At 37.0% G+C, this 16,447-nt stretch overlaps 1 protein-coding gene across 8 annotated transcripts in view; it reads left to right on the forward strand.

The window, feature by feature from the left end:
- The window catches only part of GULP1 (GULP PTB domain containing engulfment adaptor 1), a 268,873-nt gene that overhangs the window by 76,447 nt on the left and 175,979 nt on the right, over nucleotides 1-16,447 (forward strand). For all 8 annotated transcript variants that reach the window (XM_066345638.1, XM_066345633.1, XM_066345632.1 and 5 more), the window contains one exon: nucleotides 10,022-10,150. The gene's annotated coding sequence lies outside the window, so the exon portion shown is untranslated. The remainder of the gene's footprint in view (nucleotides 1-10,021; nucleotides 10,151-16,447) is intronic.

The raw sequence follows: 16,447 nt of genomic DNA on the forward strand, positions 1-16,447 counted from the left end.
TAGCATCATGTTGCAAGTTCTCTGTAGGTTACTTTGACCTAACTTACATATAATATATTTGTCAAATGAAATTAGACTTGACCTAACTATGATGACATTTCCACATAAAATAAATATTCTAATAAATGGGTGAACAAGGAAAGGCTGGCTATACCTAGGCTATACCATGTCATTGAGTTTTGGAACCTTGGGAGATTAGGCTCGAATGAAATGTTTGCAATCTTCTTTGCTCACAGATAGGAAACTGTCTTCATTTATCACAGAGTAACCAAAGAGTAACTGCAAAAGAGATATCTTCCTGGTTTGTCAAGATCGAAATAACTCCCTTCTGATGAGGGAAATATATATGTAACAGAGAAGATGAGATAGATGTTTATAACTTGGGTAAATATAATGCTTGTTCATTATAAATTTTTGATATATTTATTTTATAATTTAGACTCTATTCTTTGAGGTTGAGGGAAGGAATGATTCAAATATATATTTATAATTCATGACCTCTTCAGTGATTATAGTTTAGAGATTTCTGTTTGAGATGTGACTAAAATCTAAAAGAGGGAGAAATAAAGAAGCAAATTCTAGAGAAGGATCAGGTCACTTTGGGGAGCAATGCGTAATTAGCTAGCATATTATATTTGAATCTACTTAAGAAAAAAAGAAAAATGGTGATATTTTATAAGGGAACAATGAAGAAAAATGAGCTACAGAAGCTAAACTTTTATTTCTTTGTAGCTGATATTTGGAGAGAACTTTATGGCGTCTTATGATATTTTGTGTATCTAGTCTATAAAATGAAATTATGAAATCTTACACCCAGGTGTCTGATATGTCCTTAAGTCTCTTATGAAATTTATTTTATATTTTTAGTCCTAAAAGTGTGTATAGTTCATCTTTATTTCTAATAAGCCATTCAGATACTACATAGTAGATATTAAATCTTTATCAGACAGTGGAAGTTACAAAAGATCCAAGTTCTAAAGTAAATAAATTTCTGTATCAGTTGGTAAGGCACACAAGATTTACTTAGCTATTGTCTTGGGGAAAAGCTTCAAAGAAATAAGAAAGTACCTTATTAGAGTGGAATCAGGTTGAAATAATTCTACTCAGCTACTATTCAGTTTTTTATTTGCTTTTATGTAAAACATAATATTAACTCATCAGGAACGAAGAGATATTGTGTAATGTTTTAATTAATAAATGCTTCACATCACCTATCACTTACCAAATTTATAGAGTTGTTCATATCTCTTCTATCTCTATTTATAGTTTAAACCAATCACACTTATATGTCTCCAACAGACGTGATGTGCTTAATAAAATACTCCAGCTTAAATTTGATGAAAGGAAGGCTATAATATATATATATATAATTTCTTAAGAAAACACAAACAATATAAAGTATATAAGTTCCACCCTCCTAATTCTGAAAAATCTACTGAAAGCTCATCTGAACTTCCATGTCCTTTTCAGCTTCTGACAACAGCAAATATCATCAACACATCGAGTAGCTGAATAAAAGTTTTGTAGACAATTTTATTTTTTTTCAATATACCAATCTTTTTGGCCCATTATTATTTTGTACTGTTAGCTCAATTTAGCAAAAGTCACACAAAATTCAATAAATTGTATGTCATACATTAGTATATAACATACTTGAGAATTTTGTTTCTTTGGTTGTACTTGACAGAAAACCAATTAAAACTCAGTTAAGCAAAACAGAATATAGATTGGTTATCATAAGTGAAAGCTTGGAGTGATGCTTCAGGCATGGCTCTCCAGGCACTCAGATGTATATTTCTCATAGTTCTGTTTTTCAGAGTTGAATTCATTTTAAGGCAGGAAACCTGAGGACAAAATAACCACTAGGCTTTCGACCCTCCAGTTAATCTTTTTAAGTGGAAAGGAATTGCTCCCTTTTAAATAGTTTTGGGGAAAGGTGTTGATTGGTTTCCTTTTTTACCTTAGTGCACGTTTCCATCTTGAATGTGTAATTATGATTAGGGTCATGGTGCTCTTGTTGGTCAGTGTTGGAATTGACACCAGAGTCACCCTCAGCCAAACGTAACTACCAGGAAGGAGGGAAGAAGTGTAGGTCTGCAAAGGAAACCCAGGGTGTTGTTAATGAGAGAGATACATAGATTTTTATGGTGGAGAGGTGGTGGTGTTGGCAAGAAAGCATAACGTAGGCATATATGAAATTAATTGAATGGAGAGTGAAATTTATACCATTATATGAAAATACCATTGAACAAAAGAACAGCAGTTTGAAACAGTACATTAATCTTTGGTAGTAGAGCAACAGAGAAGCTGATTGTAAAATCTTAATACTTAAAATGTTTGATTCCTGAAAAGGATTTGAAACATTAACCAAGCATTATATAAAATAGTTGCTATGATAGCATCTCTAAGACTTGACCTCATCTGTAGAATTTGGTTAACAACAGATACATTTATACATTTTTGCTTTGTTGAATTTTATTGGTGCAAAAGGTATTCCTGTGTTTATTGAACAGTGTTTGTATAATGTAAGTTAATTATACATATTTAATTATGATAATACTGCAATTAACTTAGAATGGAAACAAAGATTAGTAAAACTGCCCCCCCACCCCACCCTTTGCCTTAACTGTGGGAAATTGGAACACTGAATTACAGCTCACTGAAATTTGTCTTTAAATATATTAGATATTTCTTGGATGTTAACATGAATAAAATTAAACTCCACAGAACTGGAACAATTAAACTAATGACTTTTTATGTAATCCCAGTTAATGAATGCTTTCTAGCCCAATTTTTCATCAACCATAGTTTTTTGATTTCCTTCATTTGAATGCCTCGGTGGGGCTATGTACAAAAGTGCTTAATAAGAACCTTTATTGAGTAGGTGCTGTATTTCCACAAAAACTGAAAATGCTTTTCTAGTTTTACAACTTTTGGTAGTAATATAAAGTCTTTAAAATATTAAGCATGGCTTTTAGTGTAGGTGTTTTATAAATATTTTCTTTTTTTTTTTAATTTTTAATTTTTCCAAAGTTAGAAGCGGTGAGGCAGTTAGACTCCTGCATTCGGCCAACTGGGATCCACCTGGCACGGCCACCAGGGGGCAATGCTCTGCCTCTCTGGGGCATTGCTCTGTTGCAACCAGAGCCATTCTAGCACCTGAGGCAGAGGCCATAGAGCCATCCTCAGCGCCCGGGCCAACTTTGCTCCAATGGAGCCTTCGCTGCGGGAGGAGAAGAGAGCGATAGAGAGAAAAGAGAGAGGTAAGGGTGGAGAAACAGATGGGTGCTTCTCCTGTGTGCCCTGGCTGGGAATTGAACCCGGGATTTCCATACCCTGGGTCGATGCTCTACCTCTGAGCCAACCGGCCAGGGCTATAAATATTTTCTTTAATCACATAAATATGTTTTAATATTAAAATACTACAGTAAAGAATAGTGACTCATACTTTCTGCTTTTTTTTTTAAAGGTTTACTTTTTTTTAATTTATTCATTTTAGAGAGGAGAGAAAGGGAAAGAGAGAGACAGAGAGGGAGAGAGAGAGGAGAGAGAGACAGAGAGAGAAGGTGGGGAGGAGCTGGAAGCATCAACTCCCATATGTGCCTTGACCAGGCAAGCCCAGGGTTTCGAACCAGCGATCTCAGCATTTTCAGGTTGACACTTTATCCACTGCACCACCACAGGTCAGGCACTTTTTGCTTTTTGACATGAGGAAAGATGGAAAGAAGAATGAAAAGGAAAGAAGGAAAGTGAAAAAGAAGTAAGGAGGGAAAAAGAAAGGAAGGATGAAGGAAGGTGCTTAAAATATGGAGAATACTGGGACAAAATTCTGTTTCTAAAGAACTTGGTGCTGAAATCCTTATTTGCAGTGTTTTAGAAATGGTCCTTGTATTAGAAGGTAAACTAAATAGTTGTTTAATTAAAAAAATTAAAACTAAATCTATAAAACATTGGACAAATAAAACCATTAAGATTTCCAAATCTTTCCTTAGTCACATTTATTTTCTTTTTTGAATTCCCACTGAATTAAAAAAGTTTCTCTACCCCAATCAGATAGCTTAGTTGATTAGAGCAGTGGTCCCCAACCCCCAGGCCGTGGACTGGTACCGGTCCATGGGCCATTTGGTACCGGTCCTCAGAGAAAGAATAAATAACTTACATTATTTCCATTTTATTTATATTTAAGTCTGAACGATATTTTATTTTTAAAAAATGACCAGATTCCCTCTGTTACATTCGTCTAAGACTCACTCTTGATGCTTGTCTCATAAGTTCGACAATTATATTTAAAAATACCACAGTTTTTATACCAGTTGCATAATTTTATTTTGTGCATTTATCCGTCCCACCCTAAAGGCCGGTCTGTGAAAATATTTTCTGACATTAAACCGGTCTGTGGCCCAAAAAAGATTGGGGACCACTGGGTTAGAGCATCATCCTGATATCCCAAGGTTGGGGATTTGATCCCTGGTCAGGGCACATACAGAAGCAGATCAATGCTTCTGTCTTAGTCTTTCTCTAAAATCAATTTTAAAAAAAGTTTCTGTACTTGGGTGTGAATTGCACCTTGCCATACATTTTTTTATTAACTCAAGTAAATTTTAAACCTGTGACCAGTTGTCACTACTTTGGATTCATTTGGATGCCCAGGTTCTGTTCTACAAACAAGAGAATATTTGAGACGTCAGAATTAGTGAAGAGTTAATGTTGAAAAAGAACAAAGACTTTACCTTAACCTATTTAGGCTGAAAATATAATAAAGTTTCACAGAAGTGACTTGTGTTTTCCACTGATTTCAGCAGAAGTGAATGACTTGATAATTGTTCTACTTCTTCTAATTAGAAAAATTTCCTGCTGGTGACAGCTTCAATGTATTGGTAAAAGTTTTATGTCAAATGTAGAGAAAAGAACTAGAATTTGCTGTTAAATTGGTACATTTAAAAGTTGGATTAATTCAGAAATAGTTTGTCATGTCTCAACCTTTCAGTTTTTTCTTTTATTGTACTGAGAGCAGAGAGGAGAGAACTTGGAATGAACATGGGGCAGCAACAGGTGATATGAATTCTTCTTGGCCCAGACTGACATCTTTGAGAATAAGAAAGCCAGGATCAGGGTGATCTTGGCCTTCCTCTATTCCTACATAAATTAAATCTCAAGCACCATTCTAGCCTTACATCTCAGAAATATGAATGCCCTGAGTCTGTTTCTATTTTGCATTACCATGTAACAAACACACACACATTGCTAATCAACACTTTTGCTCGTCTCATCTCTCTTTCACGGTCCTTTCAGAGCCACCCCTGCTTCACGATCTTCCTAACATGCTTATTGCACCACTTCCCTGTTCTGTCATATTCCTGTTACCTTTAGGGTAAAATCTAAATTTCATAGCTGTGCATTCAGGAACTTTCTTGATAAGACCTTATTTTACCACTAAAATTTCTTATAAAATAGTCTTTTTTATCAGCATCCTTTTTTCTAGTCATATATACCTTACTACTTGCCTATTTGACATTGGCACGTTAGTCTTTCTTATTCCTGTGCCTTTGCTTATGTTCTGTCAGACAACTTTGGCCTTTCCCAGTCTTTCTACTGAACAACTAAACAGAAGGTTCGCAGGTTCCACCTTTTCTGTGTTTCTTTCACACCTGACCTTGCCATTAACTTAGTTCTTAACACTGACAAATGCAAAGGATGATACAGAGTTACTTTCCTCTTCCTAATGGCTAATACAATGAGGCATTCAGTAAGTGCTCAGTGAATATTCCTTTAATGAGCTAAATTAATTTTCCAACTTTCCTTAGAGCACAGGGGTATAGTTATGACTATGAGTATGCGAAACCTCAATGAAAAGACTAGCATTCACAGAAAATGATTGCCCCAAGCCACTATGGCAGTCATCCCAAGACAATAGTTTGTAACCCTTTGCTTAGAGCATCAGGGTAAAACAAAAATGTGAGAAGACATCTTTAAGAAAAGGTACTGGCGCCCTGGCCGGTTGGCTCAGCGGTAGAGCGTCGGCCTAGCGTGCGGAGGACCCGGGTTCGATTCCCGGCCAGGGCACACAGGAGAAGCGCCCATTTGCTTCTCCACCCCTCTGCCGCGCTTTCCTCTCTGTCTCTCTCTTCCCCTCCCACAGCCGAGGCTCCATTGGAGCAAAGATGGCCCGGGCGCTGGGGATGGCTCTGTGGCCTCTGCCCCAGGCGCTAGGGTGGCTCTGGTCGCAACATGGCGACACCCAGGATGGGCAGAGCATCGCCCCCTGGTGGGCAGAGCGTCGCCCCTGGTGGGCGTGCCGGGTGGATCCCGGTCGGGCGCATGCGGGAGTCTGTCTGACTGTCTCTCCCTGTTTCCAGCTTCAGAAAAATGAAAAAAAAAAAAAAAAGAAAAGGTACTGGCCCTGGCTGGTTTGCTCAGTGGTAGAGCGCCGGCCTGGCGTGTGAGTGTACTGGGTTCAATTCCTAGTCAGGGCGCACAGGAGAAGTGACCATCTCTACCTCTCCACCCTTCCTCCACCCCCTTCTTTCTCTATCTCTTTCTCTCTTCACCTCCCGCAGCCAGTGCTTCATTGGTTTGAGCACATTGGCCCCCAGGTGCTGAACATGGCTTAGTGGAGCCTCCTCCTCTGGTGTAAAAATAGCTCCATTGTGAGCATTGGCCCCAGATGGGTAGAGCATTGTCCCCAGATAGGGGTTGCCAGGTGGATCCTGGTTGGAGTGCATACGGGAGTCTATCTCTTTATCTCCCCTCTTCTCACTTGGAAAAGAAGATAAAAAAAGATACTAAGACATTTAGACTTTGTCCAGAGGGTGATATGGCCAACATTTTACAGAGAGAGGAAGGGAGGGGGAGCAAGAAGTATCGACTCACAGTTGCTACACTTTTGTTGTTCATTGATTACTTGTTGTGTGTGTCTTGACCAGGCAAGTGCAGAGTTTAGAACTGGTGACCTCAGTGTTCCAGGTCAATGCTCTATTCATTGCACCACCACAGGCCAGGCAGAATGTAGTTTTTGTATTAAGTAGAATTAAATTTATTCTGATTTAATTGCATGTAGATGATAAGGGAAATGACAGGGATTAATAATGCCAGGTTTCTGGCTTGAGCTATTAGAATGAGGATTGTACCGTTACTTAATTAAAATCACAGGAAAAAGGGGAAAAAAAAAGAAAAAGATGAAAAAGTACAGTTATAGGCCAAGGATCTGATTTTGTATATTTTGAATTTCGATTCCTATAGGAGATAAGAAATGAATATTCAGGAAAATTATTTTTTTGCAGCATTTTGCAAATTAGATTGAAATACTACTAAATTCTTAGCACTAGCTAAACAAAGAAAAGTAAGTAGTAAAATATTTTTTAAAGGTTTTAAGGTCATAATGATGGTGATCTCTATTTCATTTGATGTAGAAATACCTTTTAGCATGGTTTATATGTTTAGCTTGATATTATTGTGCATGGAATATTTAAAGATATGTGTTACATTAATAAATTGAAGCATTTAGTCATATTGAAATGTTAATATTTTCCTTAAACTAATACTGTTGAGAAAAAGAAAGATTTGGTAAAGAAATGGCAGGCTTCATTTAAATTCATTACATCCTTGAAATTTCATGTGACTTTAGTGACAAAACAATATAAAATTGAATGAATGCATTATGCTTCTAAAATTTAAAGAATCATTTGAATTGGAAATTAAGATTTTTTTGTTTTAATATAAAAATATGTTCAAAAGAAATCATAAACACATCTTTATTCGTAAGAATATTTAAAACTGCTTTTTATATGAATATATCTAATCATATCAGACGTGCAATAATAGATTCACTTCCGACTTTGTCATTTTCCTACAAAAAGAACAGTGGAAGTGACCATAAGTCTATTCTTGTGTTTTGATGGGGGTGTTTTTGCGCTATTCTTTATTCTGTCACACACTGGATAAAATATTCCAAGGTGAAAATTATTACCCATGGTAAGACTAGATTTCAGTCCATATCCGATAGGAATAAAATTTGTGGGGATGTTAAGTTGAATAGTATAAGGAAAATATTTACTTTGTTATAATATTTTGGAATTTTTTTAAACAGTCTGGTTAACAGAGTTACATATATTATCTCTGGTGGTTTCTTTACTTTCTGAGACGAACAGTTGCACAAGATAATCAGGGAAATGGCCATTGTGCTAAAAAGGAGATAACTTTGCCTTTTCTTTTCTCTTTTCCCAAGATAAAAAAGAGAAAATGATCTGGTAAATCACTCTGGAAATCATGAACTAGTTTTATGGTTACCTTTTAGCTGTGTCTTGTTTGAAATGTCCTGTTCAGGATGAACAAATCTAATTCTAGAGATGGAGGAGTGTGATAATTCAGTTTTTATGTTGTGAGGAAAGATAAAATGAATTATATCATTTATATACTCTATGATCCATTAACTGTAGGAGAATACCATATGATTTAAGAAATAATGACATTTCTGGGTAGCTAAGCATTTTAAAATTAAAACTACAAATAAATGACCTTAAAATATATCCTGCTCATATTTTAATTCATTTTTTTAAACTTGTTTCCTTGCCTGATAGATCTTATTCTTTTTTTAAAATTTTATTTATTCATTTTTGGAGAGAGAGAGAGAGAGAGAGAGAAAGAGAAAGGGGGAGGAGCAGGAAGCATCAACTCGCATATGTGCCTTGACCAGACAAGCCCAGGGGACCTCAGCATTCCAGTTCAGTGCTTTATCCACTGCGCCACCTCAGGTCAGGCTGATATATCTAATTAATGATCTTCCTGTAACCTTTCCCTTGGAATCTCCTAAATAAACTTCTTTATTTAAATTATTACCTTAGAGTTTGCCTCTGGGGCCACCTAAACTAAGGCTTCTTCTTTCTTTCTCTCTAAAGTTATGCTAGAAAGTGAAAAAAACAGAGTTAACAGATAGATAAACAGACCTCTAAGGAAAATTGTGGAAAGGATGGAAAAAGCTAGCCTTCAGATGGCATAGATAAAAGAGGCAGAAATAAAATATTTGCAGTCTGTCTTTAGTCTATAAATTTTTTTTATTATTTTTTAAATTTATTTTTTAGTGAAAGGAGGGGAGGCAGAGACAGATTCCCACATGCGCCCTGACCAGGATCCATCTGGCAAACCCACTAGGGAGCAATGCTTTGCCCATCTGGGGCCATTGCTCCATTGCTCAGCAGCAGAACCATTTTTTAGCACTTGAGGTGGAGGCCATGGAGCCATTCTCAGCTCCTGAAGCCAACTGGCTCAAACCAATTGAGCCATGGCTGCGGGAGGGGAAGAGAGGCGGGAGGGGAGAAAGGAGTGGAGAAGCAGGTAGTAGCTTCTCCTGTGTGCCCCGACTGGGAATTGTACCCGGGACATCCACATGCTGGGCCGATGCTCTACCACTGAGCCACTGGCTAGGGCCTAGTGTATAATTTGAATGAGAAAAAAATATAGGTTTGGCCTGATTTGTGTTGTTGCATCTGGAAGTAGAATTTTTTTTGTTTATTGGAAGCAAAATGTAAAAATCTAAACCAGCTGCGATGCCTATTCTACTTAAAGCCTGAGAATGAATAGTAGGATAAGCTACTTAAATACTTCTACATAGCAGTCAAAGTAGAATGAAAGGTAAAATAGGTCAATAGTTTCTAAAAGTCTGTTTCACCTTCTTACTCATTGTCAGGTTTGTGGGCTTGATTAATCTAATTAGCTGATAGGTGAAGGGGAGAGCTGACATTAGTTGTACAGTCCGAGGGAAAAAGGAATATATATCTATGTATTAAAACATTTAATTTATCACCTAGCAATCTTACTATTTGCCTTATTTAGTAATCTCTTACTCTGCCTTTCCAAAAAAGTTATATCCTTCACCATTGTTTTCCTTTTGGTAGGTAACTTCCTTGAAATTTCACAAGAAACATAAGTAGAATTTTAAAATATGTATTGTAACCTGTAAATTGAGATACACATAAATGTAATCACTGGTTAATTTTACTAAGTCCAATTTTAATTTTATTTTTAGTTATATGTGATTCCATCTGACGAACACAGGAGACAAAGTGACTGAAAGACAACGTGGATGGGAATTGCTTGTTTGAAACTCTCAAGTGTCAGTGTCTCCTTTCTTTCAACTAAAGTTGAGCATATCCAGGTAAGAATAAGTGATAGTGTTTATATACTTTAAACCATTTTGTAAAAAAGATTTAAAACTACAAAAACATGCTTTTATTTTGTACCAGACATTTAAAAAGAAAATGGTCAAATATATAAAAATGAGATCAAATTAAAATCATGAATGAGCCTATTTTCTAAAAGTAATTTCTACTATTTTGTTTTCTATCACTTGATTTTTGTTTTGTTGGTTTCTACCTTACACAAAGTTGTGGCAGTATGTATTCTCTATTGAATTTCTTTATTATTTTTGTAACATATCTATTGTGTCCTAGATGATAATAAGAATTAGTGCCTCATAGTTTCTGTTGTATCTGTTAATATAAGCAAATAATTTAAAAATATTTTAGATGTGCTTATTATTCAGAGAATATGCTTATAGATAGACATATACATCACTCAGTTTGCATATTTTGCAGCAGTAGAGTTACTAAAATTAGCATCATTGGTTTAATGGTTATAATATTTTAAAGGCTTTTAATATTACATTCTACCTTTAGAAGGTGGTAACGAGTTACCATTTCATCAGCCATTTTGAAAATGTTGACTAATTGATCTATAATATTTCATTCAAAGAATTTTCCCTAGCAAAACCTAGTTTGTGTGAAAGAAAAAATTCAAAATTAAGATTCTAAATTTTGATTGCAAACAGTAGCATCCTCTGCTCACATATATTCAGCCACTATATCCCTTACATAACCAATACTAGAAGAAAAGTGAATATTATATTTGCATAATATTTCCACAGTATCTAAAAGACATCATTTATAAATGATCACAAATATAAATTTATTCAACTAGTATTTAGTGAAAACTTATTATTACAGTATGCCTAAGCACTGTGATTATTTGAATGAGGTGGTGGTGATGATAGACATTAGGGGCAGGAATAGAAACAGTTTCTCTGTCTTCTAATTTTCAGTAAAATATGGCAACATAAACATATTTGACCCTGGTGGGTTGGCTCCGTGGTAGAATATCAGCCTGGTGTGTGGATGTCCCAGGTTTGATACCTAGTCATGGCACACAGGAGAAGTGACCATCTGCTTCACCACCCTTCTTCTTCCCTTTTCTCTTTCTTTCTCTCTTCCTCTCCCGCAGTCATGGCTTAATTGGTCTGAGCAAGTTGGCCTCGGGCAGGTGCTGAGTATAGCTCCATGGCCTTGCCTCAGGTGCTAAAATAGCTCAGTTGCTGAGCAACAGAGCAGTGGTCTCAAATAGACAGAACATTGCCACACTGAGGGCTTGCTGGGTGGACAGCGATCAGGGTCGCATGTGAGTGTCTGTCTCTTTGCCTCCCTGCCTCTCACTTTATAAAAAAAAGGAAAAGAAAGAAATGTATTTAATTTCTTTAGGTACAGTGAGGATGTACTAAGTGCCAAGAAAGAAGTAAAAGGAAAGGGCAATTGTTGATGATAATACTACTTTCAGGACGGGAATTGAAGAACGCTTCGCAAATAGGACATCAATTTCAGTTGTGCTTTTTAGGGTCAATAGGACCCTAAATGCAGGTGAACATATAAATGCAGAACCAAGTTGGAACAAATGTGCGGAGATGAGACAGCACAAGGGACAGGATATTCAGGTATATAAAGATAGGACAATTACAGCAGAGTAGTGGGAAGTATGTTCTTTCATTTAGATTCATATATATATATATATATATATATATATATATATATATATGCGCATTTATGTTTCAACATTTACGGTGAGGCCGAGCTGTAGGAGAGTAAGATGAGCTGTGTCTTTTCAGAAGAAAATTATATGTGTGTTAGACTGATGGAGAGAGACCAAACCTAATGAAAGGGAGAATAATTTCTAGGCTTTTTCTTTTCTTTTCATTAACATTTGTTAAATACTTGCTATTTGGAAGACACCATGATAAGAATTGTAGAAACCAAAAAAAAAGGTGAGGAAGATATTATCTTCACCCCTGAATTTATAGTATAATGGATGAGACTTGCATGACAAATAAATATAATATATGATAAAACTGTAACAATTGAATTATACTCAAGGGAACACTAGTTGGTAACTACCTGTACTTACTTTTCAGACGAAGATAATATAATAAGTTATCCAGATGCAGGTACCAGGTTATCAATTGATAAGTTTTTCCCCAAAACATCAAGTCTGACCCAGGTTACCTAAGAAGCAATAATTTAGACAAGAAACAATGGAAACTTTAAGATGAAAGAAGTGTGAATAAAAAACAGGATATGGATAGATGAGATGTGGCAGTGGTGGAAGTGATGGGGGGTTAGGAGCAAGAGGGGCATAGTGATGGCATTAATAGAAATGAGGGGATGTACAAAAATATGAGATTTTGTGTTGGTAAAAGAATAAATTTAGGCCTGACCTGTGGTGGTACAGTGGATAAAGTGTCGACCTGGAAATGCTGAGGTCGCTGGTTCGAAACCCTGGGCTTGCCTGGTCAAGGCACATATGGGAGTTGATGCTTCCTGCTCCTCCCCCCTTCTCTCTCTCTCTCTCCTTTCTAAAATGAATAAAAAATAAAAATAAAAAATAAAATAAAATAAAAGAATAAATTTAGTTTTGAACACTGAAGATTTTTTTTTGCGCTCCTTTTTAACTGTTTTGTTTGGACATTTGCTAGAGCACTCAAAGCATTTAAAATTTTTTTCACTGCAATTTCTTATGTAATTGAGGATTAATTTATTTACTATTGAAAGTGATTTGAGTTTTCTTTTTTTTTTTTTTCTTTTTGCATTTTTCTGAAGCTGGAAACAGGGAGAGACAGTCAGACAGACTCCCGCATGCGCCCGACCGGGATCCACCCGGCACACCCACCAGGGGTGACGCTCTTCCCACCAGGGGGCGATGCTCTGCCCATCCTGGGCATCGCCATGTTGCGACCAGAGCCACTTTAGTGCCTGGGGCAGAGGCCACAGAGCCATCCCCAGCGCCCGGGCCATCTTTGCTCCAATGGAGCCTTGGCTGCGGGAGGGGAAGAGAGAGACAGAGAGGAAGGCGCGGTGGAGGGGTGGAGAAGCAAATGGGCGCTTCTCCTGTGTGCCCTGGCCGGGAATCAAACCCGGGTCCTCCGCACGCTAGGCCGACGCTCTACTGCTGAGCCAACTGGCCAGGGCTGATTTGAGTTTTCATAAGATGAAAGTACAAGTATAATAAGAGTAAAAACAAGTTATACCAAAGAAAACAAATGAACTATGAAGTAAAAGGTCTGATTTGATTTATAACCACCTATATGGATAATTTAGCCTTAACCTTTTCAGCAGTCACAGAAATGGATATTTGTTCTTGCCCTAAGAGCTTAGATAAATTTATCATAAAAATGTTAATGAATACCTTAGCACTGAGAGGTGCCTTAAATATTGCATTGTTGAAAGGAAAGAGAATTTAGTTAATACATTTTTTTTTTTTTTTTTGTATTTTTCCAAAGTTAGAAGCAGGGAGGCAGAGAGACAGACTCCCGCATGCGCCCAACCAGGATCCACCCGGCATGCCCACCAGGGGGTGATGCTCAGCCCCTCTGGGGCGTTGCTCTGATGCAATCAGAGCCATTCTAGCGCCTGAGGCGGAGGCCATGGGGCCATCCTCAGCTCCTGGGGCCAACTTTACTCCAATGGAGCCATGGCTGTGGGAGGGGAAAAAAAAGAGAGAGGAAGGAGAGGGGGAGGGGTGGAGAAGCAGATGGGCGCTTCTCCTGTGTGCCCTGTCTGGGAATAGAACCCGGGACTTCCACATGCCTGGCCAACGGTCTACCACTGAGCCAACCGGCCAGGGCCAATACATTGTTTTAAGTAGGTAAATTTGTGGAAGTTAAGAATTCAACTTCTCCAGGAAGTCCTTTTGAAATCTGGACCAGATCCTCTTCGTGTGAACTATGTACCTTAATAAATGGTGGTCTTTTCTACCATTCCCTGAAACTGTAAGATTCTTGAGACTAGGTCACCATTTATCATTATAGATGTAAATTTACATCTAAATAAAACTCATCACAATGTTGTTTTATACAGCATAATCTATAAATATTTCTTAAATGCAAACGTGAATTGATTTCCATGGCTTGTCTTAATTATTGTTGAACTATTCTATACCTTTTTGTTAGCTCCATATTAGATTTCTATTGCTGTGTGATAAATCATTCCAAAACTTAGCAGCTTAAAAACAGCGGTTATATACTGAATCTCAGCTTCTGTGGGCTAGGAATCTGAACTCAGTTGAGCTTGTGTCTCTGGCTCTTGGTCTCTCATGATGCTGCAGTCAAGCTGTCAACTGGAGCTTGTTTATTTCAAAGCTCAACAAGGCAAAGTGTACACTTCTTTAGACTTATCCATGGAGGACCTCTCTATAAAGCTATCTCATGGTGTGGAAGATAGCTTCCCCTAGGACAAGTAGTCCAAAAGAGAGCAAAAGTGAGCACTTTGGTGGAAACAACATTGCTTTTCAACCAAATCTAGGAAATGTTATCCCATCTGTAGTGAGTTGAGTGCTTTTCCCAAAAACATGTTCAAGTTAATCCTGCGGAATTTGTGAATGTAACATTATTTGGAAAAAGAGTCTTTGCAGATGTAATGAAATTAAGGGTATTGAGTGTGACTATTCTGGATTAACTGGGTGAGTCCTCAATCCAATGGCATATGTCCTTATTACGCATACACACAGAACAAGACCATATGAGGACAGAAGCAGGGACTGGTGTGATGTGGGAAAAGCAAGATACAAAATATTCTGCACAGTCTTCAGAGGAGATGTGGCCTTTCTGACACCTTGATTTCAGACTTCTGGTCTCTGGAACTGTGAGAGAATAAATTTCTATTGTTTTTAAGCCATATAGTTTGTGGTAATTTTTTATGGGAGCCACAAAAAACTAACATACTACCACTTATGCAGTCTTAAATTTTTAGAAGTGATTCTGTAAGTCCAGCCTACATGCAGGGGTTGGGGATCACAAAAAGGTATAAATACCAGGAAGCAGGCATCATTGGAAGCTGTCTTAGAGACTGCCTATTCCATGAGATTTCTGGTATAGTCATTTATTCAATATAAATGTATGGATGGCCCAAACTCAACAGGTCAGAGATTAGAATCATTATCTCACATTTTTAAAAATTAATGTTTTTCTTTTAGATTTCCTACCTCTCTGATTAGAATTACTATTCATTTGGTTAGTCAAATTGGAAAACTTAGAGTCAATTTTAATTCCTTCTTTTTTAATGCCTATGACTTTTAATTGATTAACCATTCTTTTGCATTATATTTCTTATATTCTTATTATTTAACCCTTTAATTTCTCTCCTGTTGTTTATAGACGTCTCTTGCTGAAACTAGCACAATAGCCCCTAGACCCGTGATGGCGAACCTTTTTATAAAAACCGCCCACTTTTGCAGTGCCACCCTAACAGCACCGCGATTGGCCCACCATGAAAGCTGGAACGCCCACTAGTGGGCGGGAGGGACCAGGTTGACCAGCACTGCAAAAGCGGGCAGTTTTTATAAAAAGGAGGTTCGCCATCATGGCCCTAAACAGTCAAACTGTTTCAGAGCTTTCCTCTTCAAATTTTCCCTTACAAAGTGGCTTTTGTCACCTAAATGGGATTATCTTTATCTTTAATATTTTCAGGAAAAAGAAGACCCCCTTGTGATCTGGATCTTGACTTCCTAAAAATCTAAGCTTCATCTTTAATTATTCCTCATTATAGATCTATAAAATTATATAGAATTTTCCAGAGATATTATGTTTTCATTTTTGCTTGTCTTTGTCTGGGATTCTCTTTGTCTGAGTATATGTGTGTTTGTTTTAATATCCAAAGCACTGAGCAGTATGTCTGAAATAATGACCATCACAGAATAGGTTTCTATCTGTTGTAAACTAATGTCAAAGATAAAAGAGTTGAAGAGAGATGAAGAGGCCTAAAGTATCAATAAAATAGCTGAATTTACAGACCAGCTTATAATGGAAATTATTGATAAAGGGAAATTATGGACTAATTTTGGAGCCACACTGGGAATTTAAGAATAGGATCAAGAAAATGTAAGTTGTTATAAATGTGCAGAAGTACAAGGTTAAGAAAGTGTGATAGAAAACGTTTTAGTTTTGAGACCATAAATGAAGTTTAGATTCAGATGTGACTATAATGTAGTTTTAAGCTTTCATGAATATTAAATAATACATCTTTGTGGACATTATTATATATTGGACAGAAAATGTGAGATATTGCAGTCATTTAAGATAGTGAGGAGAATGCATAGATGACAGAATTTGATACAGTGTTAAGAAAGTAGCAGAAAG

Source organism: Saccopteryx leptura, chromosome 7 (genome assembly GCF_036850995.1).
Source record: "Saccopteryx leptura isolate mSacLep1 chromosome 7, mSacLep1_pri_phased_curated, whole genome shotgun sequence".
NCBI lineage: Eukaryota > Metazoa > Chordata > Mammalia > Chiroptera > Emballonuridae > Saccopteryx > Saccopteryx leptura.